The sequence below is a fragment of the Mustela erminea genome, chromosome X (assembly GCF_009829155.1).
Source record: "Mustela erminea isolate mMusErm1 chromosome X, mMusErm1.Pri, whole genome shotgun sequence".
In the NCBI taxonomy this organism is placed as follows: domain Eukaryota; kingdom Metazoa; phylum Chordata; class Mammalia; order Carnivora; family Mustelidae; genus Mustela; species Mustela erminea.
In genome coordinates this window covers 67704466-67730599 of record NC_045635.1, presented here as the reverse complement: position 1 = coordinate 67730599, position 26134 = coordinate 67704466, and the positions used below count along the sequence as shown (strand labels likewise).

At 36.0% G+C, this 26134-nt stretch overlaps 1 long non-coding RNA gene across 1 annotated transcript; it reads right to left on the bottom strand.

Annotated features, from left to right (window-relative positions):
- Positions 1 to 106: 106 nt before the first annotated feature.
- On the bottom strand, positions 107 to 16010 carry LOC116583568. Its single transcript, XR_004282786.1, has 3 exons — positions 16000 to 16010; positions 9353 to 9360; positions 107 to 202 (listed from the first exon to the last, which is right to left on the bottom strand). It is a non-coding gene; the product is annotated as an uncharacterized LOC116583568 (long non-coding RNA).
- Positions 16011 to 26134: the final 10124 nt, after the last annotated feature.

Genomic DNA, 26134 nt, shown 5'->3' with positions numbered 1-26134 from the left:
TTTTAGAATGTTTTCTTTATTTTATTTTGCCAGTTTTACTATGATATGTTCTGTTGTTCACCTCCTTTTTTTTTTTTTTTAATTTTCATGGGAGTCCTGTGTGCTTCCTTGATATGGATGTCTGTTCCCTTCTGCAGATTAGGGAAGTTTCAGCTACGATTTCCTCAAATAAACCTTCTGCTCCTTTTCTCTTCTCTTCTTCCTGGATTCATATGGTATGACTGTTATTACAAATTACAGAGTCACTGAGTTCCCTATGTCTACATTTTTGATGTAATATTTTTCTTTTCCTTTTCTTTTCAACTTCATAATTTTCCATTATTTTATTTTCTATGTCACTTATTTATTCCTCTACTTCTTCCATTCTTGTTCTCATTACATTGAATCCATTTTTAATCTTAGTTATTGCATTTTTCATTTTGGTGTGTCTAGTTTTTAGCTCTTTTATTTCTGTGGTAAGGGACTCACTGATTTCCTTCCCTGCCTCTCTCAGGCCCTGTTTTTATCCTTTTGATTGTTACTTTAAATTCTGCATCAGACATATTACTTATATCTGTCACTTTTAGATCTCTGGCTCTGATCTTTTCTTGTTCTTTCTCTTGGGCTAAATTACTCTGTCATGGTGTTTTATCTTAGTGTCTGTCTCTTTCAGTTTGTTAGGAAAGTCTGTTATGTTTCCTGTTTCTTAGAATACTGGTTTTATGAAGAATAGGTCACATACTGTCCAGGGCATGGCACTTTAGGATGTGTCTCTGGTGTATGCTGTGTGCACTCTGCTGTTGTGTTTTGGCTGCTTTTTCCCTTAGGTCAATCCTTTTTCAGAGTTTTTCTTTGCCTGAAGTGTGAGTGTTTGTACCTTGGCCAGAGTGTGACAGATTTTAAGTAGATGTGCTCTGATCTGCTTATTAAAAGACGCCTATACTATTTCCAGTAGAGCCAAAGCTTTGCAGAACTCAACATGGTAGGCACAGTGTGTGCAGGTGGTTTGGGTTGATCTTCTGGGAGAGGGCCCCCACTGCACCCTTGTCCAAGAAAAGCAGAACCAGTGGAGAACAGGGGGGCAGGGCTTGGTGTAAGGGGTTTATGACTCTATCCCAGGCAGGCTAGCTGAATTTTAAACTCCAGACTTTAGGGATCTGGCATGGTGTGGACCTGTACTGGTCCTCTGGGAGAGGGTCTCACTGCACTGGGACTGATGCAGGTTTGTCCCAGAAAGGCAGTTGCACCAAAGGGCAGGAGCATGGAGTTTGTAGTAAAGTAGACCAATGAGTTGATGTCAGGTTTGCTACCCTCAGGAGGTGTTTCTGTGCCTATCCTGAAGTATAGTGGAAGACAATGGCACCAGCTGGCTCTTTGATCCCTGGAGAGGAAATGCCAACCTCTTTAAGATGTCTCTAAGAAAGGGAAACCATCTCTTCTAGTGTGTCCCAGGGGATCCTCAGATTGTGCTGTCTGTCCCTGGGCTATTTGTCCTCCTTCTTCAGAGGAGCACTGCAGAAACCCAATAACTCTGGTGCTGTGGACCTCTAAAATTCTGATCATTGAACCTCATTGGCTAAAAAAACTCCCCCAAAACAGCTTCTCTCATTTATCAGTCACGGGCTTTGGAAAATTGTTTTCCTTGTGTAATCTCCTGTGTACTCCTCTCCCTTTTGCCCTTCTCTGTAGCTAAGACTCCCTCCCTTCTGCAGCACCCACAATCTCTATCTCCCCCAAAATATATCCCACACCTACTTTCTACAGTGTGACTTCCTTTCTCCCTCTAGTTATGCAGCTTGTTTTGTCAGTCCTCAGATCGATTTCTTGGGTATTCAGAATAATTTGGTATTCGAGGAACAAGGCAATCTTAGGGTCCTCCTCCTACTCTTCCATCTTAGTTCCTTCCCTAGGATTTTTTTTTAGATTTTATTTATTTATTTGACACACAGAGAAAGATCACAAGTAGGCAGAGAGGCAGGCAGAGAGAGAAGGGAAAGCAGGCTCCCTGCCAAGCAGAGACCCCCAATGCGAGGCTCGATCCCAGGACCCTGAAACCATGACCTGAGCTGAAGGCAGAGGCTTAACCCACTGAGCCACTCAGGCACCTGCCCCTAGGATATTTTTGAAACCGCAGATCACAGCCCATTAAGTAGTGAGTTCAAGTCACTGTGTCATAAACATCATTTTTTAAAAAGATTTTATTTATTTATTTGACAGACAGAAATCACAAGTAGGAAGAGAGGCAGGCAGAGAGAGGGAGGCAGCCCACTGAGCCACCCAGGTGCCCCAATAAACATCATTTTTATAAAATGAAGTAGAACAGGGTGAAGTAAGTAAGACATATAAGAATAACTGTCACTTAAAAAAAATTTTGCAAAACTTTCAGTTACTACACACACACACATTTATGGATAGGGCCATAAAATCTACCTCAAATTGTGAATAATAGCCACACCAGTCTTCTTGTGCTAGAAGGAACTTTTCTCTCAGTTCATCATGTTCTGTATCTATTTCCTACCCTATACGTTGAAGCACCAAGAACTTATGCAGTGCAGTGTAGCTGCTACAGATAGCATCTGGAGGCAGGCACAAGTTGTTTCCAAACATGTTTACTAAAAAAATACCAAGTGCTCTGGCAATTTCAAGTAAACTTAGTTTCTTCTATAAGGATAGTTCCCATTTCCTATAAATTGAATACCTGAGATGGCATATTTTTGTTCCTAATCTTGGCTCTGTAGCAGATTGAAACCTTTAAATTATAATTTAGGAAAACTACCAAGCACTTAAGTCCAGTAAAATCTAATGTCAAAGTGTTATTCATTTCCTTCTCTGGGTGGCTGAATAACAAAAGGTTGGGGATAATAAAAACCAAGGTAAGATATGGTACCCTAGGTGTCAGTGCCAACAGTGATAGAGAGATTATTGAGATTTTGTTACTCATGCAGTTGGGTTGACTGAGACCAAGAATGTGTAAGCTGCTGGCTGGACTTCTTTGAAATTCTTTTCCTGAATTCCTCTTGAATAGTATCATCACAGAACTAGAAATTTTCTAGGTATCTTTTCAAATTGGCTATACTCATGTGGCTTGGGACTTTAAATAGCTAGCATTCATGTTCTTCCAGTATTCTGACAAAGGCAATGCTGTCATTTAGAACCACCAATATTTCTAGGTAGTTAACATAATCCATCACCTTTCCATTAGGTGTTATGATATGACAGAAACTTATATTTTCCTCTAAAGGGCTCTCTTAAAATTTATCTTCATCAATTCCTGGGGTTTTATAATACATGTTCTACAAATATAACAAGGTAGCTTACTGGATTCCTAATAAGGTGTACTGTACAGCTTGTACCTGGTCATAGTAACTGTGAGTTTGATAATACATGTCCATTTGTAATTTTTAAGACCTTTTCTCTTTACCACAATAGGTAAGGTATATGGACAGAAAGATTTCACAATGATTCCATTAGTTGACAGTTCTTCAATATAATTTCTCATATCATTAATCTCTGATAAATCAAGCTTTCTAGATCAATAACTATCAACTGAGGAAAATTTTGTCATTCAGCACCATCTGAAGTCATTTTCTTTTGTCAAAACTGTGATTTATATCTAGTGAGTAGAAGTCAGGGGTGCTAGTAAACATTATACAATGACCAGGGCAGCCCTTCCCCACCCAAAACACAGAATTATTTGTCCAAGATGTCAGTAATGCTGATGTTGATGTTGAAAAGTCTTATCTTGACCCTGCTGTTTGACCCTAACATTTTTTGAACCATTCAAAATTATAGTGAGCTATTTTCTTCATAAAGCTCTTCATTTACATGGATATTTTATCATGGCCTGAACCCTTAAGTTATTTCTCAACATTCTTCTTTTACTTCTCAGATCTTGAATAGTTCTCAAGCTCAAAATTAAGTTAACTCAGACCTTAAACTTGGAATTTTCTAAGACAGGTAGGGGGAGTACAAATTGAGAGGGGTTTGTTGTGGTTATTGTTGTTTACATGTCATAATTTATTTTTTTTAATAATTTAATTTTAGGGTGCCTGGGTGGCTCAGTGGGTGCCTTTGGCTCAGGTCATGATCTCAGGGTCCTGGGATCGAGTCCCACATCTCTCTGCTCGGCAGGGAGCCTGCTTCATCCTCTCTCTATCTCTCTCTCTGCCTGCCTCTCTGCTTACTTGTGATCTCTCTCCGTCAAATAAATAAATAAATTCTTTAAAAAATAATTAAAGTATAGATGATATACAATGTTACATTATTTTAGGGGTATGGGTATGACTTAGTGACTTGAAAAGTTTGTATGTTATGCTGTGCTCTCTACAAGTATAGCTACCATCTGTCACCATACAATGCTATTACAATATAATTGACTATGTTGCTTCTGCTATGCCCTTTATTTCTGTGGCTTATTTATTCCATAACTGGAAGCCTGTATCTCCCACTTCCCTTCACACAATTTGTCCATCTTCCCACACTCCCTCCCTGCCGGCAACCATCAGCTTGTTTTTTGTATTTATAGGTCTGATTCTGCTTTTTTTTTTTAACTTTTTCAATTTTTTAAAGATTTCACAGAGTTGTAGTTTCTCTTTGTCTTTAATTCTGGCAAGCTAGTGTGCATAAGGTAAAGGATATATATCATCAGTCTGCTGCTGGAAATAATCTACTGGGACTTAAAAAGGCTAAAATTAGGCTCATCAATGCCACTACATCACAGCAGTGTTGGTTCAACTCATCTCAATGGCTAATGTGGAAGAAGTAAAATGAGTTCACTTTTAAATATGATAGTTTGAGGTGTCTGTGTATCATTCAAGCAGAGATGTCAAATAAGTTATTTAATATATGGAACTGGAGGTAAAAATAGACATGTGGACATTATCATTTTACAGATGGTAGTCAATGCCATAAGAATGTATGGTTATAGCTAAGGAAATAATATAGATTTAGAAGAGAAAGTAGTGCATAGCTAAACTCTTAGGCAACTCCATCATTTAATGTTCAATTCAGAATGATCAATTGAACTGATAAATTGAACTGATCAATTCAGAACAAGTGATATCTCCACTACATCAAGTTCTCTAAGACAGAAAGACAATTGCATTTAATCATTTGATAAAATTGTATATCAAGCACCCATTATATGGAGGAACTATTATAGGCTCTCGAATACATCAGTAAATAAAACTGACAAAAACTCTAGACCTTAAGGGAGCTTATTGTATGGTAAATTTATTTATAAACAAACAGGGGTTTCAGAAGTTTTCCCTTGTTATAAAGCTTCTGGCTCTCTGAAAATCTCAATCCCCCATTTTCAATATTATAAATAAATCCTAGATGTTACCTTATTCTCCCATTTTCTCTACTCCAGCATCTTTGTTCAATGTTGTACATGACTTTAGTTTTTCTATGAAACTGCTGGTTGTTTTGAAAAAGTGAAATAGATAATGCAGTAATCCAGAAATTAGGTATTGACTTTGAGCAAAAGGAAGGAGAAAATATGTCACATAAATGAATGGCAGGCATTCAGAGTGAAACAAATAACATTATAGACCCATGTTAAGATAAGTGTACAAATAATTCTCAGTTCTTAGACTGACAAAATATAACAAAACTAGGACAACATAGCTACACAGTAAAGGAGGATAAGGGTACAGAGATGGGCCTGGTTTGAAAATGCCAGTGTGCATTAGGAAAGGGAAAATTAAAGGGAAGAGAGAAAGTCAAACAATCATCTTTTTTTATTCTTTATCTGTGCTCTTATTATCTTGGCCTGAGTTTTACTTCCATTGGGCAAGAAATTGATGTGAGTCAGACAACATAAATAATGTATTGATCTGGGGTGCCTGGGAGGCTCAATCAGTTAAATGCCTGCCTTTGGCCCAGATCATGATCCCAGGGTCTGGGGATCAAGTTCCTACTGCTCAGCAGAGAATCTGCTTCACCCTCTACCTTTCCCCACTGCTTGATTTCTCTCTCTCTCAAATAAATAAGCAGAATCTTTTAAAAAATAAAAAATAAATTAAAAACACATTGAACTAAAATTGATAAAATTTTAGATTTTCTCAGTTATTTTATTATTATTGAAGTATAGTTGACACCACAGTCTATTAATTTCATATGTGCAACATAATGATTCAACATTTGTATACAGTATACATTTCAAAAATGAATATTGTGTAGGATGTAATTTAAAAGTAAAGGAAAAGTGTCACTTTTTAATTCATACATTTAAAGTTTTGTGTTTTAAAATACACTTTTTTTTAAAGATTTTATTTATTCATTTGACACAGAGAGATCACAAGTAGGCAGAGAGGCAGGCAGAGAGAGAGAGAGGAGGAAGCAGGCTCCCCGCGGAGCAGAGAACCCGATGTGGGACTCGATCCCAGGACCCTGAGATCATGACCTGAGCCGAAGGCAGCGGCTTAACCCACTGAGCCACCCAAGCGCCCTAAAATACACTTTTAAACTCTTAAAAACTGACAAGTATTTAAAAAGTGAGTTAGATAGTAACCAAAAGAGCAAAATTGTCCTAAAATCTTTCCTTATTCGCTTGACCACTATTTGAATTCTCCTTCTACATCAGGTCACCCTTGATTAATCAATCCTATCACCCAAGACTCCCTGGTGGGCATTCTCACTGGACTTTCCATAGCCTAAAGTATTAAGACATGACCATAATGTTATGAAACCCATAGATCCAAAAGCACTACACATATGGACACAGATGAGCTGGCAATAATCGTGCAGTCCTTCCAGGACTGTTTTTTTGAAAGAGAACAATTACAGAACTATTAGCTCTGTAATCAAAGGTCTTACTTACATATTAGGGCTTTACATCTGCATTATTGTTTGGGAGTCTAGTATCTTTTAAGAAGAATTTCTTGGTCTGGGTCAGTTAATGAAGTCCCCTACATAATTCTGTGAATACTCAGGCCTCACACTTCTGAGCAAGGCAGAACATTTGACACATTCTGCTGATGGAAGGATATAAAAATAGATCATTCTGTACAACCAAAAAAGTCCTTTTTTATGTCAAATCTATATTGGATTAGTATTAACACCCTAGATGGTATGTGACTTCTTGCTTATGAAGAGATGCCAATACTTCCAGACAAGGAAGCAGACACTATGGAAAAGTTCCAGTTGCTGGAAAAGATACACTAGGGAATGATGCTGCCCTGAACATATTTTAAAAAAAGGCTTTCTACACTTTTATGTCAGAAATGGATTTAGATACCCAAGGATAGCAGTTTGGACCCATGTGTAAAACTGAAAGGCTAGGGGCGCCTGGGTGGCTCAGTGGGTTAAAGCCTCTGCCTTTGGCTCAGGTCATGATCTCAGGGTCCTGGGATCGAGCCCCACATCGGGCTCTCTGCTTAACAGGGAGCCTGCCTCCCCCGCTCTCTCTGCCTACTTGTGATCTCTGTCAAATAAATAAATAAAATCTTTAAAAAAAAAACCAAAACTGGGGCGCCTGGGTGGCTCGGTGGGTTAAGGCCTCTGCCGTCAGCTCAGGTCATGATCCCGGGGTCCTGGGATCAAGCCCCGCATCCGGCTCTCTGCTCCGGGGAGAGCCTGCTTTCTCCTCTCTCTCTGCCTGCCTCTCTGCCTGCTTGTGATCTCTGTCTGTCAGGTGAATAAATGGAACCTTTAAAAAAAAAAAAACTGAAAGGCTACCTGTACACTTAGACTCATCTTCTAGCCATGCTGTTTCAACCTATCACCAACCATAACTGAATAAATGGCTCTGCATGAAAAGTTAGACCCACCAGCAAGAAATGCTGAAGCTATCCAGTAATGATAAAAATCAGCCAGGTTCTCTTCCTCTAGCTTTATTTTAAGTCAGGGAAATCTTGACTTCCTATATAACTGGTTATAGGTACATGCAGTGACATTTCAGGATGATGAGGACATCATTCATGGTCAGCAGGCCCAGACTCACTCCAAGCCTCAGCTACATTTAGTGAGCACATGTAATGAACATATGCTGCTAAGAGAGACCTATCATCCATTAGAACTTAGGGTAGAAAGTTATATAGGGCTACGCATACTGATGCAGACATTTAAGCTCACCTGTTTTAGGTCTATAACTGAACTATCATCTGGAGTATCCTGAATTACTGCTGAACTACTTTTAACATCTGTGCCTACTGATATGTCAATAATCACAAGCTTTCCTTGTGTGCCTGCTTTATTAGTAACATGGACAGCTAGAGTGCCCAAGAAAAAATCAATCTACCAACAACTCTTCTCAGAAGAAAGTGCAAGGAAGATACCTGTTTATTTGTTTATTGAATAAGTAATTATTGAGGATTTATTCTGAGATAGGCAATTGGGATGTAGTGGTGATCAGGACAGACAAAAAGTATTTGCTTTATGGAGCCTACATAATAGAGTGGAAGCCAAAATAAACAAAACACATAAGTAAATTAAATAGTTTATTAGAAAGTAATATGCCTCCATCAGAAAGGATGAATATTCAACTTTTGTAGCAACATGGACAGGACTGGAAGAGATTATGCTGAGTGAAATAAGTCAAGCAGAGAGAGTCAATTATCATATGGTTTCACTTATTTGTGGAGCATAACAAAAAGCACGGAGGACATGGGGAGTTAGAAGGGGGTTGGGGTAAATTGAAAGGGGAGGTGAATCATGAGAGACTCTGGACTCTGAAAAACAATCTGAGGGGTTTGAAGTGGTGGGGGGGTGGGAGGTCGGGGTACCAGGTGGTGGGTATTATAGAGGGCACGGATTGCATGGAGCACTGGGTGTGGTGAAAAATAATGATACTGTTATGCTGAAAATAAATAAATGAAAAAAAAATTAAAAAAAAGAAAGTAATAACTGTGATGGAGATAAATAAAGCAAGGAAAGAGGATAGGTAGATTAGTTTTTAATGTGATCATCATAGTTCTTCCCAAGAAAGGGACATTTAACTAAATAGAGGAAGCTGAAAAAGCAAACCTTGTACAGGGATACTCCAGACACGTGAGTATGGATCCAGATCACTGCAATAAAGTAAATATTCCAATAAACCATGTCAAATTAACTTTTTGAATTCTAAGTGCATATAAAAGTTCTATTTACACTATGCTGCAGTCTATTAAGTGTGCAAAAGCATCATGTCTAATAAAGTGTGTGTGTGTGAATTTAAAAATACTTTACTGCTGTGTACAGAAGAACAAAACTGGACAATTCTCTTACACCATACAAAAAGATAAACTCAAAATAGGTAAAAGACCTTAATGTGAGACAGGAATCCATCAAAATCTTCATGGAGAACATAGGCAGTAACTTCTTCGACATCAGCCACAGCCGCTTCTTTCAAGACACTTCCCCAAAGACAAGGGAAACAAAAGAGAAAATTAACTTCTGGGACTTCAAGATAAAAAGCTTCTCCACAGCAAAGGAAACAATTAACAAAACAAAAAGGCAACCCACTGAATGGGATAAGATATTTGCAAATGACACTACAGATAAAGGGCTGGTATCCAAGATCTATAAAGAACTTCTCTAACTCAACACCCAAAAAAGAGATAATCAAGCCAAATAATGGACAGGACAGGAACAGACACTTCTCCAAAGACATACAAATGGTTAACAGACATGAAAAAATGTTCAACATCATTAGCCATAAGGGAAATTAAAATCAAAACCACACTAAGATACCACCTTACACTAGCTAGAATGGCAAAAATTGACAAGCAAGAAATAAATGTTGGTGAGGATGTGAAGAAAGAGCAACCCTCTTACACTATCGATGGGAATGCAAGTTGGTAGACCCACTTCGGAAAGCAGTATGGAGGTTCCTCAAAAAGTTAAAAATAGGGCACGGATTGCATGGAGCACTGGGTGTGGTGAAAAAATAATGAATATTGTTTTTCTGAAAATAAATAAATCAATTCAATAAAAAAAAGTTAAAAATAGAGCTATCCTATGACCCAGCAATCATGCTACTGGGTATTTACCCCAAAGATACAGATATAGTGAAAAGAAGGGCCAGGGGCACCTGGGTGGCTCAGAGGGTTAGGCCTCTGTCTTTGGCTCAAGTCATGATCTCAGGGTCCTGGGATCAAGCCCCACATCAGGCTTTCTGCTAGGCAGGGAGCCTGCTTTCCCCTCTCTCTCTGCCTGCCTTCCTGCCTACTTGTGATCACTCTCTCTGTCAAATAAATAAATAAAATCTTTATTAAAACAAAGAAAGAAAAGAAGGAACGCATGCACCCCAATGTTCATAACAGCAATGTCCACGATAGCCAAATTGTGGAAGAAACTGAGATGCCCTTCAACAGATGAATGAATAAAGATGTGGTCCATATATACAATAGAATATTCCTCAGCCATCAGAAAGGATGAACACCCAACTTTTGCATCAACATGGATGGACTGGAGGGGATTAGGTTAAGTGAAGTAAGTCAGACAGAGAAAGACAATTATCATATGGTTTCACTAATCTGTGGAACATAAGGAATAGGATGGAGGACATTAGGAGAAGGAAGGGAAAAATTAAGGTGGGGGGGATTCAGAAGGGGAGATGAACCATGAGAGACTGGACTGTGGGAAGAAAACTGAGGGTTTTAGAAGGGAGGGGCTGGGGATATGGGTGAGCCTGGTCATAGGTATTAAGGAGGGCATGCATTGCATGGAGCATTGGGTGTTGTATGCAAATAATGAATCAAAGAATGCTACATAAAAAGTCTAGTGCTGTACTGTATGGAGACTAACACAATATAGTAAAAAAATTAAAAAATACTTTACTGCTAAAATATGCTGACTATTTTCTGAGCTTTCAGTCATAATCCTTTTCTTATTGTTGGAGGGTCTTGCCTCAAAGTTGATGGTTGTTGACTAATCAGGGTGGTGGTTTCTGAAGACTGAGGCAATGGTTGTGGCAGTTTCTTAAAATAATAAAGTTTACTCCATTTTTTGGCTCTTCTTTCCCTGAACTATTTCTCTGTAGCCTGTGATGTTGTTTGATTGTATTTTACCCACTGTAGAACTTCTTTCAAAATTGGAGTCAAGCCTCTCAAACCCTGTCAATGCTTTATCAATTAAGGTTAGATAATATGCTAAATATTATGTTGTTATTTAAACAATTTTTATAGCATCTTCACCAGAAGTGGATTCTATCTCAAGAAACTTTCTTTGCCCATCCATAAGAAGCAACTCTTCATCAATTAAGGTTTTATTTGACATTATAACCATTCAAATATTCAGGCTTTACTTCTAATTTTAATTCATTTGCTATTTCCACCACATCTGCAGTTACTTCCTCCACTGAAGTCTTGAACCCCTCAAAGTCTTCCATAAGGGCTGGAATCAACTTTTTCCTAACTCCTGTTAATGTTGGTATTTTGACCTCTTTCTATGAATCAGAAGTGTTTTTAATAATATCTAGAATGGTACATCTTTTCCAGAAGTTTATCACTTTGCATTGCAGATATCCATTGAGGAAATTGTGATCTATAGAAGCTATAGACTTACAAAGTCTATATACTAATTAAATAAGACTTGGAAGTTGAAATTACTCCTTGATCTATGAACTGCAGAATGGATGCTGTGATAGTAGATATGAAAACAATATTCATATCATACAACTCCATCAGAGCTCTTGGATGACCAGGTGCATTATCAATAAGCAGTCATGTTTGAAAAGAATCTATTTTTTTTCCTCAGCAATAGGTCTCAACAGGGGGCTTCAAGATTCAATAAGCCATGTTGTCAACAAATGTACTGTCATCCAGGCTTTGGTGTCCCATTTATAGAGCACAGGCAGAGTAGCTTTAACATAATTCTTAAAGTCTCTAGGATTTGAGGGTAAATACCCAACAGTGCAATTGCTGAATTGTAGGGTTTTTCTATTTTTTAACTTTTTCAGGAGCCTTAGTACAGTTTTCTACAGGGGCTGTACCAGTTTATATTTCCACCAAGTGTGCAGGAGTGTTCCCCCTTCCCAACCCTGGCAAACACTTGTTTCTTGTGTTGTTGATTTTACCCATTCCTACAGCTGTGTGGTGATACGTTTTTGTATTTTGGATTTACATTTCCCTGATGATCAGTAATGTTAAGCATCGTTTCATGTTTCTGTTGCCCATATGTATATCTTCTTTGGAAAATTATCTATGCCTTCTGCCCATTTTTTAACTGGATCATTTGTTTGTTGGATGATAAGTTTTATAAGTTCTCTATATATTTTGGTTATTAACTTTTTATCAGATATGCCATTTGAAAATATTTTCTCCCATTCCTTAGGTTGGTTTTTACTTTTGTTGATTGTTTCCTTCACTGTACATAAGCTTTGTTTTGATGAAGTCCCAATAGTTTCTTTTTGCTTTTGTTTCCCTCACTTCAGGAGACATATCTAGAAAGAAGTTGCTATAGTCAGTGTCAAAGAAGTTACTACCTGTGTTCTCTTCTAGGATTTTTATGGTTTCAGGTCTCACATTTATGTTCTTCATCCATTTGGAGTTAGTTTTTGTGTATGGTGTAAAAAAGTGGTCTAGTTTCATTCTTCTGCATGTTACCATCTAGTTTTCTAAACACCATTTGTTGAAGAGATTGTCTTTTACCCATTGGATATTCTTTCCTGTTTTGTTGACGATTAACTGACCATATATAGTTGTGGGTTAATTTCTGGGTTTTCCATTTTGTTCTGTCAACTGAGATGTCTATTTTTGTGCTAGTACTTTGCTGTTTTAATTATGACATTTATGTAATATAATTTGAAGTTCAGAATTGTAATACCTCCAATTTGCTTTTCTTTTCCAAGGTTGCTTTGGCTATTTGGAGTCTTTAATGGTTCCGTACAAATTTTAGGTTTTTTCTAGCTCTGTGAAAAATGCTAGTGATATTTTTTTTTTTTTAAAAAGACACATTTATTCAGCGTCATGATCAGACTATTACATTTAGCAATCAACAGCATGGGTGCAAAAAAAAAAAAAAAATCTACATTAAAACCCTTTGTTGGAATGCTTTACACTTTCCACAGAACAGAAACTAAAATAACCTGTTATACAATTAGTGATTTTTTTTTTAATTAAAAAAAATTTTTTTTATTATGTTCAATTAGCCAAAATATAGTATATCATTAGTTTTTGATGTAGTGTTTAACAATTCATTATTTTGATAGGGATTGCATTTAATGTGTTGATGGCTTTTGGGTAATATAGAAATTCTAACAATACTTGTTCTTCTGATACAGGAGCATGGAATGTATTTCCACTTCTTTGTACTTCCTTCAATTACTTTCATCAGTGTTTTATTGTTTTCACAGTACAGATCTTTCACCTTTTTAGTTAGGTTTATTCCTAGGTATCTTATTGTTTTTGATGCAATTGTAAATGTGCTTGATACCTTAATTTCTCTTTCTGTTGCATCATAATTGGTGTATAGAAATGCAATAGATTTCTGTATATTGATTTTGTATTTTGTGACTTCACTGAATTCTTTTCAGTTCTAGTAGTTTTTTTGTGGATTCTTTCAAGTTTTCTATATATGGTATCATGTATGTGCAAAAAGTGAAGGTTTTACTTCTTCTTTGTTAATTCACATGGCTTTCATTTCTTTTTGTTTTCTGATTGCTGTGGCTAGGACTTTCAGTACTATGTTAAATAAAAGTGAGGAGAGTGGGGTGAAGAATGAATGTTCTCAGTTTATCCCCACTGAGGTCATGTTAGCTGTGGGTTTTTCATATATTACCTTTATAATATTGAGGTTTGTTCCCTCCAAACCTACTTTGTTGAGGGTTTTTATCATGATTAGAGGTTGCACGTTTACAAATGCTTTTTCTGCATCCATTGACATAATCATATTGTTCTTATCTGTTCTTTTATTAATATGATGCATCATGTGAATAGATTTGCAAATATTGGACCACCCTTGCCACGTAGGTATAAATCCCCCTTGGTTGTGGTGAATTATTTTTTAATGTGTTGCTGGATTTGATTTGCTAGTATTTTGTTGAGAATTTCTTCATCCATGTTCATCAGGGATATTGGCCTTCAGTCCTTTTTTTTTTCTTTCCTGGGGTTTTTCTCTGGTTTTGGTATTAGGATAATATTGGCCCCATAGAATGAATTTGGAAATTATCCTTCCATTCCTACTTTTTGGAATCACTTCAGAAGAATAGGTGTAAATTCTTAAGTGTTTGGTAGAACTTGCCTCTGAGGAGTACCTGGGTGATTCAGTTAAGCACCTGCCTTCTGCTCAGATCATGATCCCAGAGTCATGGGTTTGAGTTCCACATCAGGCTCCCTGCTCAGTGGAGAGCCTGCTTCTCCCTCTCCATCTGCCTGCTGCTCTGCCTACTTATGCTCTGTTTCTATCTCTCTCCCAGATAAATAAATAAAATCTTAAAAAAAAAAGAAAGAATATCCTGTGAGCCCATGTGGTCCTTGATTTTTGTTTTTTGGGAGATTTTTGATTACTGATTCAACTTCTTTACTGGTTATCTGTCTATTCAAGTTTTCTATTTCTTCCTGTTTCAGTTTTGGTAGTATATATATATATATATATATATATATATATATATATATATAATTTTTCCATTTCTTCCAGGTTGTCCAATTTGTTGGCATATAGTTTTCCATTATATCCTCTTATAATTGTTTGTATTTCTGTGGTGTTGGTTGTTATTTCTCCTGTCTCTTTTTGTGATTTTGTTTACTTGTGCACTTTCTCTTTTCTTTTTGATAAATCTGGCTAGAGGTTTATCAATTTTATTTTATTATTATTATTTTTAGTTTCTATATCATTTATTTCTTCTCTAATCTTTATTAGTATTTTCCTTTTGCTGGCTCTAGGCTTAATTTTTTATTCTTTTTCTAGATCCATTAGTTATAAATTTAAGTTGTTTATTTGAGATTTTTCTTGCTTTTTTAGGTAGGCCTGTAATTGCTATGTACTCCCCTTTTATGACAGATTTTGCTACATCCAAAAGGATTTAGACCATTGTGTTTTCAAATTCCTTTGTTTTCATTTATCTTATGATGTCTTCTTTGATTTCTTGGATGACCCACTCATTGTTTAGTAACATGTTATTTAAACTCCATGTATTTGAGGTCTTTCCAGATTTTTTTTCCTTGAATTTGACTTCTAGTTTCATAACATTGTTGTCAGAAAAGGTGCATGGTATGAGGTCTGTTTTGTGGTCTAATATATGATCTATTTTGGAGAATGTTCCATGTGCACTTGATAAGAATGTATATTCTGCTGTTTTAGGGTTGAATGTTCTGATTTTATCAGTTTATTCCATCTGGTCCAGTGTGTGGCTAGTTTTAACTAGGTGTGTTTGGTCTGCTTGTGAAGTGAGACCTGTCACCTCCTCCACCAGAGCAGAAGACCTGAAAAACTCTGCTCAGGAGACATGGTGTGGGTAAAGGTTTGTGCTGGTCTCCTGGGAGAAGGGCCTGCAGTTCTGGGACTGAAGTAAGCATGACTAAGGGCAGTTCCATTGAAGCACATGTAGGTGGGGATCAGTGTCAGCAATTTAGGCAGCCAGTGTCTCCTCTGCACTACTTCCCATAGATGGCTCTGTGTTTATGGTGAGGGGCAAGGGAGGGAAATTGTGCTAGCCAGCAACTTTATTGCTAGAGTGGTGTCTCTGTGAATACTGCCTCTCTCGGTCATGCTCTGAGAAGGGCAAATAATCTCCCCTGTGTGCCCCAGGTGCTTCTCAAATCACTGTTTCTACACTATGACCCTGGGTTGTTTGCCTGCCTTATCTCCAAGAGCACTGCAGTGCTCTCTAGGCTCTATCCCAGCTCGCCCTACAGACCTTTAAATCTCCAGGCATCAAGTCCTATTAGTTGCAATGATTCATTAAAAAACTAAAAAGAAAAAAAAATCATAAAATTCAGCCCTTCTCATTTTCCAAACCAGTGGCTATTGTGACACATTCTCCTTGTGCATTCCCCTGTGTGCTCCTCTTTCTCTTGCCCTTCTGCATGACCACAGCTCCCTCCCCTCCATAGCAGTAAGGACAGTTTCTACCCTAAATAACATTTCCACACTTCCTACCTCCTTTGATGTGGTCTGTTTACTGTTATTTGTGGAGCTTGTTATGTCAATCTTTCAGTCAGTTTCTGGGGTATTTAGTTTGATTTGATAGTTACTTAATTGTATTCATGGGAAGGGATGAGCCTAGGTTCCCCCTACTGTGCGACCATCTTCCTCCATATCTCTTTTCAAATTTTCTTTCTTCCTGCTTCAGCTTTGGTAGGCTACATGTTTCCAGGAATTTATTGATTTCTTTTAGGTTGTCCAATTTGTTGGCATATACATTTTCATAATATTCTCTTACAGTTGTTTGCATTTTTCTGGTATCAGTTTTTGTATCTCTTCTTTCATTTGTGATTTGGTTTATTTGAGTCCTCTGTCTTTTTCTTCTATTAGTCTGGCTAGAGGTTTATCAGTTTTTGTTTTTGTTTTTTTGTTTTTGTTTTTATTTTAATCTTTTCAAAGAGCAAGCTCCTGGTTTCATTGATGTGTTCTATTGTTTTCTTAGTTTCTATATCATGTAATTCTGCTCTAATCTTTTTTATTTCCCTCTGCTGTGATTGGGTTTTGTTATTTTCTTAGCTCCTTCAGATGTAATATTAGGTTGTTTATTTGACATTTTTTTTTGCATCTTGATATTGATGTAAACTTCCCTGTTAGAGCTGTTTTTGCTACATCCAAAGATTTTGGACCTCTGTTTTCATTTTTATTTGTTTCAATGTAATTTTTCTATTTTTTCTATGATTTCTTGGTTCACAAGTTGTTTAGTAGCATGTTATTTAAACTCCATGTATTTGTGGTCTTCCCAGAGTTTTTCCTTGAATTTGACTTTGTTTGCATTTATCTTTTGATTTCTTCTTTGATTTCTTAGATGACTCACTCATTGTCTTGTACCATGGCATTTAGCCTCCATGTATTTGTCTTCTTTCCAATTGTGTGTGTGTGTGTGTGTGGTTGAATTCTAGTTTCATAATATTTTGTTGGGACTTGTTTTGTGACCTAATCTGTGACCTTTTCTGGAGAATGTTTCATGTGAACTTGAAAAGAATGTATTCTTCTGTTTTAGTGTGAAATATTCTGAATATATCTGTTTAATCCACCTGGTAAAGTGCATCATTAAAAGCCATTGCTTTCTTATTGATTATCTGCTTGAAAGACCTGTCAATTTATGTAAGTGGGTTGTTAAAGTCCCTACTATTATTGTTAGTATCAATACTATTAGTTTCTTTATGCTTATTGACTGTTTTATGTTTTGGGTGCTCCAATGTTGACTGCATATTTATTTTTGTTTTATCTTCTTGTTGGATTGTTCCCTTTATTATTATAACTTGTTTTTCTTTGTCTCTTTTTACAGTCTTTGGGTTTTTTTTTAAGGTTATATTTATTATTTGAGAGAGAGAGCATGCAGAAGTGGGGAGAAGGACAAAGAGAGGGAGAAGCAGAAGCAGACTCCCAACAGATCAGGGAGCCCAACACAGGACTCTGTCCCAGGACCCCGGGGTCATGATCTGAGCCAGAGGCAGATGCTCAACTGACTGAGCCACCCAGGCACCTCTACAGTCTTTGTTTTAAAGTCTATTTTGTTTCCAGTAAGTATTGCTACTCCAAATCTCTTTTGACATCCATTTGTATGATAAATATTTTGCATACCCTCACTTTCTATCTGCAGCAATCTTTTGATGTAAAATGTGTTTCTTGTAGGTAGCATATAGATGGGTCTTGTTTTTTTTAATTTTTATTTAATTTTTATCCACTCTGTCACCTTATGTCTTTTAATTGGAGCGTTTTGTCCATTTCCATTCAAAGTGATGATTGATATATATATATCAATCATCACTTTGAATATAGTCATATATAAATATAGTCATATATATAAATATATATATTTATATATATAAATATATAGTCATATATATAAATGTCTATATATATATAAAATATATGACAAAATGACTATATATATGACTATATTCAAAGTGAATATATATAGTCATTTTGTCATATTATATATATATAGACCTATATATATAGGTCTATATAAGGTCTATATATATATATATACATTTTGTCATATATTGTAGTCATTTTGTTACTTTGTTGTTTTCCTGTGATATTTTCTTCTCATATTTTAATGGTTTGTTGGTTTATTTATTATTTATTGTGATATACTTGGATTTCTTTCTTTTTATTCTTTTCATGTCTGTTACTCATTTTTGACTTGTGTTTATCATTAGGTTTGTATATATCATTTTCTGATTATAGCAGTCTGTATTAATTTTATGTTCTCCTAACTTTGAGCCTCTTCTTTACTCCTCTCCAACCTCCACATTTTAGGTACATGGAGTTATATTTTACATCTTTTTGTTTGTAAATTCCTTGATTGATTTTTAGAGATATACTTATTTTTACTGCTTTTGTGTTTCCTTTCCTACTTTTCATCATAGGTTTTTCCTTATGGTTTTCCTTATGGTTTTTCCTTTCCATTTCCTTTCCATTCCAAGATTTCACTTAATATTTCCTAAAGGACTGGTTTTATACTCATGTATTATGTGAGGGGTTTTATTTTGTTTTGCTTTGTTTTGTTTTTGGCAAAGAAACCTTTTTTCTTTCTTTGTATTCGAACTGATAGCCTTGCTGGATAGATCATTCTTGGCTGCAGATTTTCCCTTTTAGCATTTCGACTATATATCATGCCACTCCCTTCTGGCATGTAAAATTTCTGCTAAAAGATTCACTCATAGACTTATGGAGTCTCCCTTATATGTAACTGTCTTCTTTTTCTCTTGCTAATTAAAAAAGTCACTGTCTTTTGCCATTTTTATTACTATGTGTCTTGCTGTGGACTTCTTGGGTTGATTCTATTGGGGATCTCTGTGCCTCCTGGAACTGAATATTTGTTTTCTTCCCCAGATTTGGGAAGTTTTCTGCGATTACTTCAAATAAGTTCCTGGCTCCCTTCTCTTTTTTTCCTCTAGGTTCCCTATAATGCAAATTGTTATTATGCATGATGTAGTCACTGAGTTTTCCAAGTCTATTCCCCTTTTACATAATTTTTGTGTGTAATTTGCTGAGCTTGATTAATTTCCATTACTCTATCTTCCATGTCATTAATTTGTTCCTCTCCTTCTCTAGCCTGGTAATTATTCCATCAAACATATTTTTTTTTCTTTTAATGTGTTTTACATCTCTGATTGGTTCCCTTTGGTCTCATTGTTAAGGGTCTCAATTAGGTTTTCCACCCTTTTCTCAAGGCCAGTGAGTATCTTCATGATCATTACTTTAGATATTCTATCAGACATATTACTTATATCCATTTTGCTTAGTTCCCTTCTATAGTTTTGTCCTGTTCTTTCATTTGGGAATATTCTTGTCCCCTTATTTTGTCTATCTCTCTGTGTATATTTCTCTGTGTTAGGAAATATATCTGCATCTCTTGCCCTTGAAGGTATGGGCTTATGAAGAAGAGGTCCTATACTGCCCTGCAGTCCAATGTCCCCTGATCTCCAGGGTATGGCACTTCAGGGAGCACCTCCTATGTATGTCACATGTGTTCTGCTATTGTGTCTTACCTGCTCTTTTCCTTTAGTCTAGTCATCTTCAGAAAAATCTCTTTGAGTTTTGTGGGCAATGTTTTGTACCTGACTGGGTGGGGTGCATTTTTACAAAGTGTGTTTTGATCTGCTTTCAAAATGAGCCCTCCATCCACTGTAGGTGTAACCAAGGTCCTGGGTCAGGATACATGGTGTTGATAGGGTTTGCACTGGTCTTCTGAGTTAGGGAGTCCACAGTGCTGGGCCTGAGGCAGGTGTGACTAGAAAGGGCAGATCCAATAATATGGGGGAAGGGGCTTGTTGTAAAAAAATTAGTAGTGAGTGCTGGGGTTGCACATGTTCCTGGTGGTGGCACTATGTTTTTCTTGTGAGTTGGAGAGGGAAATGGTGCCTTCAAGCTCCTTTGTTCTGGAGGAGGTCTTTGTGATCTTTGCTTCTTCCAACCAGACTCTGAGATGAGTAAATAGTTCTCCCTCCTGTGTGCCCTGACATTTTTCAAACTGCTGCTTCTATACTGTAACTCCATGATCTATTTGTCATGCTATGTTGGTAAGGGAAGGGCCTCAGATTCCTTACATTGTCCAGGCTCTCCTAGAGCTAAGCCTGTTGATTTTTAAAATTGCAACCTGTAAGTGCTGCTGGTTGTAAGAACTCATAAAATATGATCTCTCTTGATTTCAAAGCCAAATGTTATGGGGATTTGTCTTCCTTGCGCACTCTAAGATGTAATAATCTATTCCTCCGACTTCACCATGCCCCCAGCTACCTCCTCACCAGGGATAGCCATGGTCTTTATCACTTTCAAACTGCATTTTTCCCTTCCAACCTTCTTTGATGTGACCTCTTCTCTACTTATATTTGTGGAGTTTGTTTTGCAAGTCTTTGGGACATTTTCTGAGTTATTTATGCTGATGTGAATGTTACCTAATAGTATCCATGCAACAAAGTGAGCTTAGGGTCATCCTAATCTACTCTCTTCCCCTGAACCATTTTTGTTAAGTTTAAGAATTATTTATATATGCTATTCTGATCAAAATTCCACCAGTATTTTTCAAAGAGCTGGAGCAAATAATCCCAAAATTTGTATGGAATCAGAAGAGACCCTGGATTGCTTAGGAAATGATGAAAAAGAAAAACAAAACTGATGACATCACATTGCCTGAAGCTTTACTACAAAGCTTTAATCACCAAGCAGCATGGTACTGGCATAAAAACAGACACATAGACCAGTGGAACAGAGTAGAGAGCCCAGATATGGACCCTCAATTCTATGGTTAAATAATCTTCGACAAAGCAAGAAAAAATATACAGTGGAAAAAAGACAGTCTCTTCAATAAATGGTGCTGGGAAAGCTGGACAGCTAGTGTAGAAGAATGAAACTCAACCATTCTCTTACACCATACACAAAAATAAACTCGAAATGGATAAAAGACCTCAACATGAGACAGGAATCCATCAGAATCCTGGAGGAGAACATAGGCAGTAGCCTCTTTGATATCAGCCACAGCAACTTCTTCCAAGATATGTCTCCAAAGGTAAAGGAAACAAAAGCGAAAATGAACTTTTGTGATTTCATCAAGATCAAAAGCTTCTGCACAGCAAAGGAAACAATCAACAATACAAAGAGGCAACCCACAGAATGGGAGAAGATATTTGCAAATGACAGTATAGACAAAAGGCTGATATCCAGGATCTATAAAGAACTTCTCAAACTCAACACACACACAACAGACAATCATGTCAAAAAATGGGCAGAAGACATGAACAGACACTTCTCCAATCAAGACATACAAATGGTTATCAGACACATGAAAATATGTTCATCATCACTAGTCATCAGGGAGATTCAAATTAAAATTACATTGAGATACCAGCTTACACGTTAGAATGGCCAAAATTAGCAAGACAGGAAACAACATGTGTTGGAGAGGATATGGAGAAAGGGGAACCCTCTTACACTGTTGGTGGGAATGCAAATTGGTGCAGCCTCTTTGGAGAACAGTGTGGAGATTCCTCAAGAAATTAAAAATAGAGCTTCCCTATGACCCTGCAATTGCACTACTGGGTATTTACCCCAATGATACAGATGTAGTGAAAAGAAGGCCCATCTATATCCCCAATGTTCATAGCAGCAATGGCCACGGTCCCCAAACTGTGGAAAGAGCTAAGATGCCCTTCAACGGATGAATGGATAAGGAAGATGTGGTCCATATACACTATGGAGTGTTATGCCTCCATCAGAAATGATGAATACCCAACTTTTGTAGCAACATGGATGGAACTGGAAAAGATTATGCTGAGTGAAATAAGTGAAGTGGAGAGAACCAATTATCATACAGTTTCACTTATTTGTGGAACATAAGGGATAACACGGAGGACATGGGGAGATGGAGAGGAGATTGGATTTGAGGGAAATTGGAGGGGGAGATGCACTACGAGAGACTACGGACTCTGAAAAACAGTCTGAGGGTTTTGAAAGGGTGGGGGGTGGGAGGTTGGGGGAGGCTGGTGGTGAGTATTACGGAGGGCACGTATTGCATGGAGCACTGGGTATGTTGCATAAACTATGAAATCTGTTACACTGAAAAGAAATTAAATAAAAATAAAGTAAAAAAATAAAAATAAATTTAAAATCTTTAAAAAAAAAGCAATGCATAAACAATGAATGTTGGAACACTGAAAAAATAAAATAAAGTTAAAAAAGAATTATTTATATACATGAAACCTTTATTGGATATATGACTTGCAAAACTTTTCTCCTTTTGTAGCATGTCTTTTCATCCTCCTTGCAGTATATTTCACAAAACAAAATTTTGTAATTTTGCTGAGGTTCGATTTAGCAAATTTTCCTGCTATGGATTATGCTTTTTATGATCAAATATAAGGATGTTTGCTAGCCATAGATCCTGAAGATATTCTTATATTTTCTTAAAAATTATATAGTTTCATGTTTTACATTTAAATCCATGATCCATTATGAGTTTTTCTTTTTTTTTTTAATTGGGTGTGAGGTTAAGATATGTTTATTTTGTACCTGGTAGATAGCCAGTTGTTTCAGCACCACTTGTTGAAAAATACAATCTTTCCTTCATTGACTTCTTTTTACATCTTTGTAAAAAATAAGTTGGGTATACCCAGTGATCACTTATTTCTCTGACAACACCATACTGTTTTAATTATTGTGGTTAAATGTTAAGACTTAACATTTTAGGGGTGATTCTTCTTTTTCAAATTTGTTTTAGCTATTCTAGAGTGTGTCTATTTTAATATTATCTTTAGAAATGCTTATCTGTGCCTACAAAAAACTCAGAATTTTAATAAGAATTGCTTCAAAATAGGTCAATTTGGGGAATAGATATCTTTAATATAGTGTCTTCCATTTCATAAGCATGATAAATCTCTCCATTTATTTAGGTCTGCTTTGATTTTTTTTTAATCAGCATTTTGTAATTTTAAGCATATAGAACCTTTACATATTGTGTTAATTGTACATATAATATTTCAATTTCTTTGTAATAATTGTAAGTGGTATTGTGCTTTCTTTCCATTTTGGTTTCCATATAATCATTGTTAGAATATGGAAATGCAATTTACTTTTGTTTGTTGATCATGTATCTTCCAATCTAGCTGAACTCATTAATTAGTTCTACCTTTTTTTTTTTTCAACATCAGTGAAATTTCTTTGCAGACAGTCATGTTATCTACAAATAGGGACAGTTTTATTACTTTCTTTCCAATCTGTGTAATTTTCATTTTTTTCTTGCCTTTATTTTGCTCACCAGACTTCCTATAAGACACTGAGTAAAAGTGGTAATAGGTGAAGCCTTTCCCAATCTTAGGGGGAAAGCATTCATTCTTTGATCATTAAGTACAATGTTAGCTCAGGACTTTATAGTAGGTGTTTTTTACCATAGTGAGGTAATTCCTTCTATTTCTGATTGGCTGAGTTTTTATCATCCAAAAAAATTGAATTTTGTAAAATGCACCTTATGGGTGTTTTGATATAATCGTATGACTTTTCTTTTGTAACCTGTTAATATGGTGAATCACTTTAATTGATTTTCAGATGTTGAGCTGGCCTTGCATAACTATAATAAAACACACTTGTTTCTTTTTTCATAATTTTATTTTATTTAATTTTTAACTTTAATTCCAATGTAGTTAACACACTGCTATATTAGTTTCAATTGTACAATATAGTGATTTAACAATTCTATACATTACTCACTGTTCATTATGTTAAGTGTACTCTTCTTAATTCCCTTCACATATTTCATTTACCTTCCAACTGCTTCTCTTCTGGTAACCATCTGCTTATTCGCTAAGTTAAGAGTCTGTTTTTTGGTTTGTCTTTTTTTGTTCCCCCCTCATTGGCTTGTCTCTTTTAAAAATGTGTTCATTTGTTTTGTTTCTTAAAGTTTGCATATGAGTGAAATTATGTATTTGTCTTTCTCTGATTAGCTTACTTCACTTTGCATTATATTCTTTAGATCCACCCATGTTGTTGCAAATAGCAAGATTTAATCCTATGTTATAGATGAATAATATTCCATTATAAATATACACCACATCTTCTTTATTCATTCATCTATCAATGGACACTTAGAATGCTTCTGTAACTTCCCTATTGGAAGTAATATAAGAACAGGGGTGCATATATCCCTTTGAATTAGTGGTTTTGAATTCTTTTGGTAAATACTCAGTAGTTCAATTTTAAATTTTTTGAGGCAACTTCATACTGTCTTCCACAATGGCTACACCAGTTTGCATTCTCAAAAAGAGTACATTTTTCTCCACATTCTCACCAACACTTGCTGTTTCTTGACTTTTTTTGTTGTTTTTAACTGTAGTCATTCTGACAGGTGTAAAGTGGTATCTCATTGTTTTTTGAGTCAGATTTCCCTGATGATCAGTATGTTGAACAGCTTTTCATGTGCATATTATCCATCTGTATGTCTCCTTTGGAGAATGTTTGCTCAGGTTTTCTGCCCATTTTTAATTGTTTGTTTTTTGGGTGTTTAGTTGTATAAGTTCTTTATAGATTTTGGTTACTAAACCTTTATCAGCTTTGTCATTTGCAAATGTATTGTGCCACTCAGGCGGTTGTCTTTTAGTTTTGTTAGCTGTTTACTTGGCTGTACAGATATTTTTATTTTGATGTAGTCTCAATAATTTATTTTTTAATTTTATTTTCCTTGCCTCAGGACACATAGCTAGAAAGATGTCCCTACAGCTGATGTCAGAATAATTACTGTCTGTGTTCTTTCCTAGGATTTATATATTTTCAGATCTCACATTTACATTTTTAATCCATTTGAGGTTTACTTTTGTGTATAGTGTAAGAAAGTAGCCCAGTTTTATTCTTTTCTATGTAGCTGTCCAGTTTTCCCAACATAATTTGTTGAAGAGACTGTTTTTCTCCCGATGCATATTCTTGCTTCCTCAGTCAAAAATTAATTGACTGTAGATTAAGATAAGATTGTCAGTCTAGTTTTGGTCTTTCAATTATGTTCCATTGATCCATGTGTCTGTTTTTGTGCCAGTACCATACTTTTTTCATTACTACAGATCTGTAATATTACTTGAAGTCTGGAATTGTGATACCTCCAGTTTTGTTTTTCATTTTCAAGATTTAAAGCACATTTGTTTCTAATGTGTTTTTCCTTTTTACTTTGTTGGATTCAGTTTGCTTATATTTTGTTGAGTTTTCCCCCCTCCCCCCAAGTCCATAAGATATATTTGTTTGTGTTCTTTTTTTTTTTTTGAGTTTTACACTGTTTTTGTGTGTTTTGGGAGCAATATAATACTGACCTCATAAGTTAGTCATGAAGTGTTCCTTCTTTGAGTTTTTAAAAGAAATTGTGTGAAATTGTTGTTAATTATTTGTTAAATGTTTGGTATAAAAGACTTATTCATCTTGGTTGAGGTTTTATAGTTTATTATTTTCAAGAATCTGGTCTATTTCCTGTGAGTTATGTAATTTATGAGTGTAAAGTTGTTCATAGTTTTCCCTTATGACCCTTTCAAAAGCTGGAGGATATGTACTGATATCTTCTGTTTTACTCCTGATAGTGGTGATTTGTGCCCTTTTACTTATTATTAAAAGAATCAGCTTTTGCAGAATTATCAACAAAAGCCAAATTATGGAAATAGACTAATGCCCATCAATTGATGGTTGGAAAAAGAAGAAGTGATATATGTATACAATAGAATAGTAGTCAACTATAAAAGTGACTGAAATCCAACCATTAGCAATGATGTGGATGGAGCTAGAGAGTACCATGCTAAGAGAAATAAATCAGTTATAGAAAGACAAAAACCATATGATTTCACTCATATGTGGAATTTAAGAAACAAAACAGATAAACATAGGGGGAAAAAAGAGAGGTAAACCATAAAGTAGACTCTTAACGATAGAGAACAAACTGAGAGGTACTTGAGGAGAGGTGGGAAAGGGGATGTCTCAAGGAAGGCACTTGAGATGAACACTGAGTGTTGTTTGTAAGCAATGAGTCACTAAATTCTACTTCTGAAACTAATATTACACTATGTGTGAACTAACTGGACTTTAAATAAAAACTTGAAACTACAAAAAGTAAAAATAA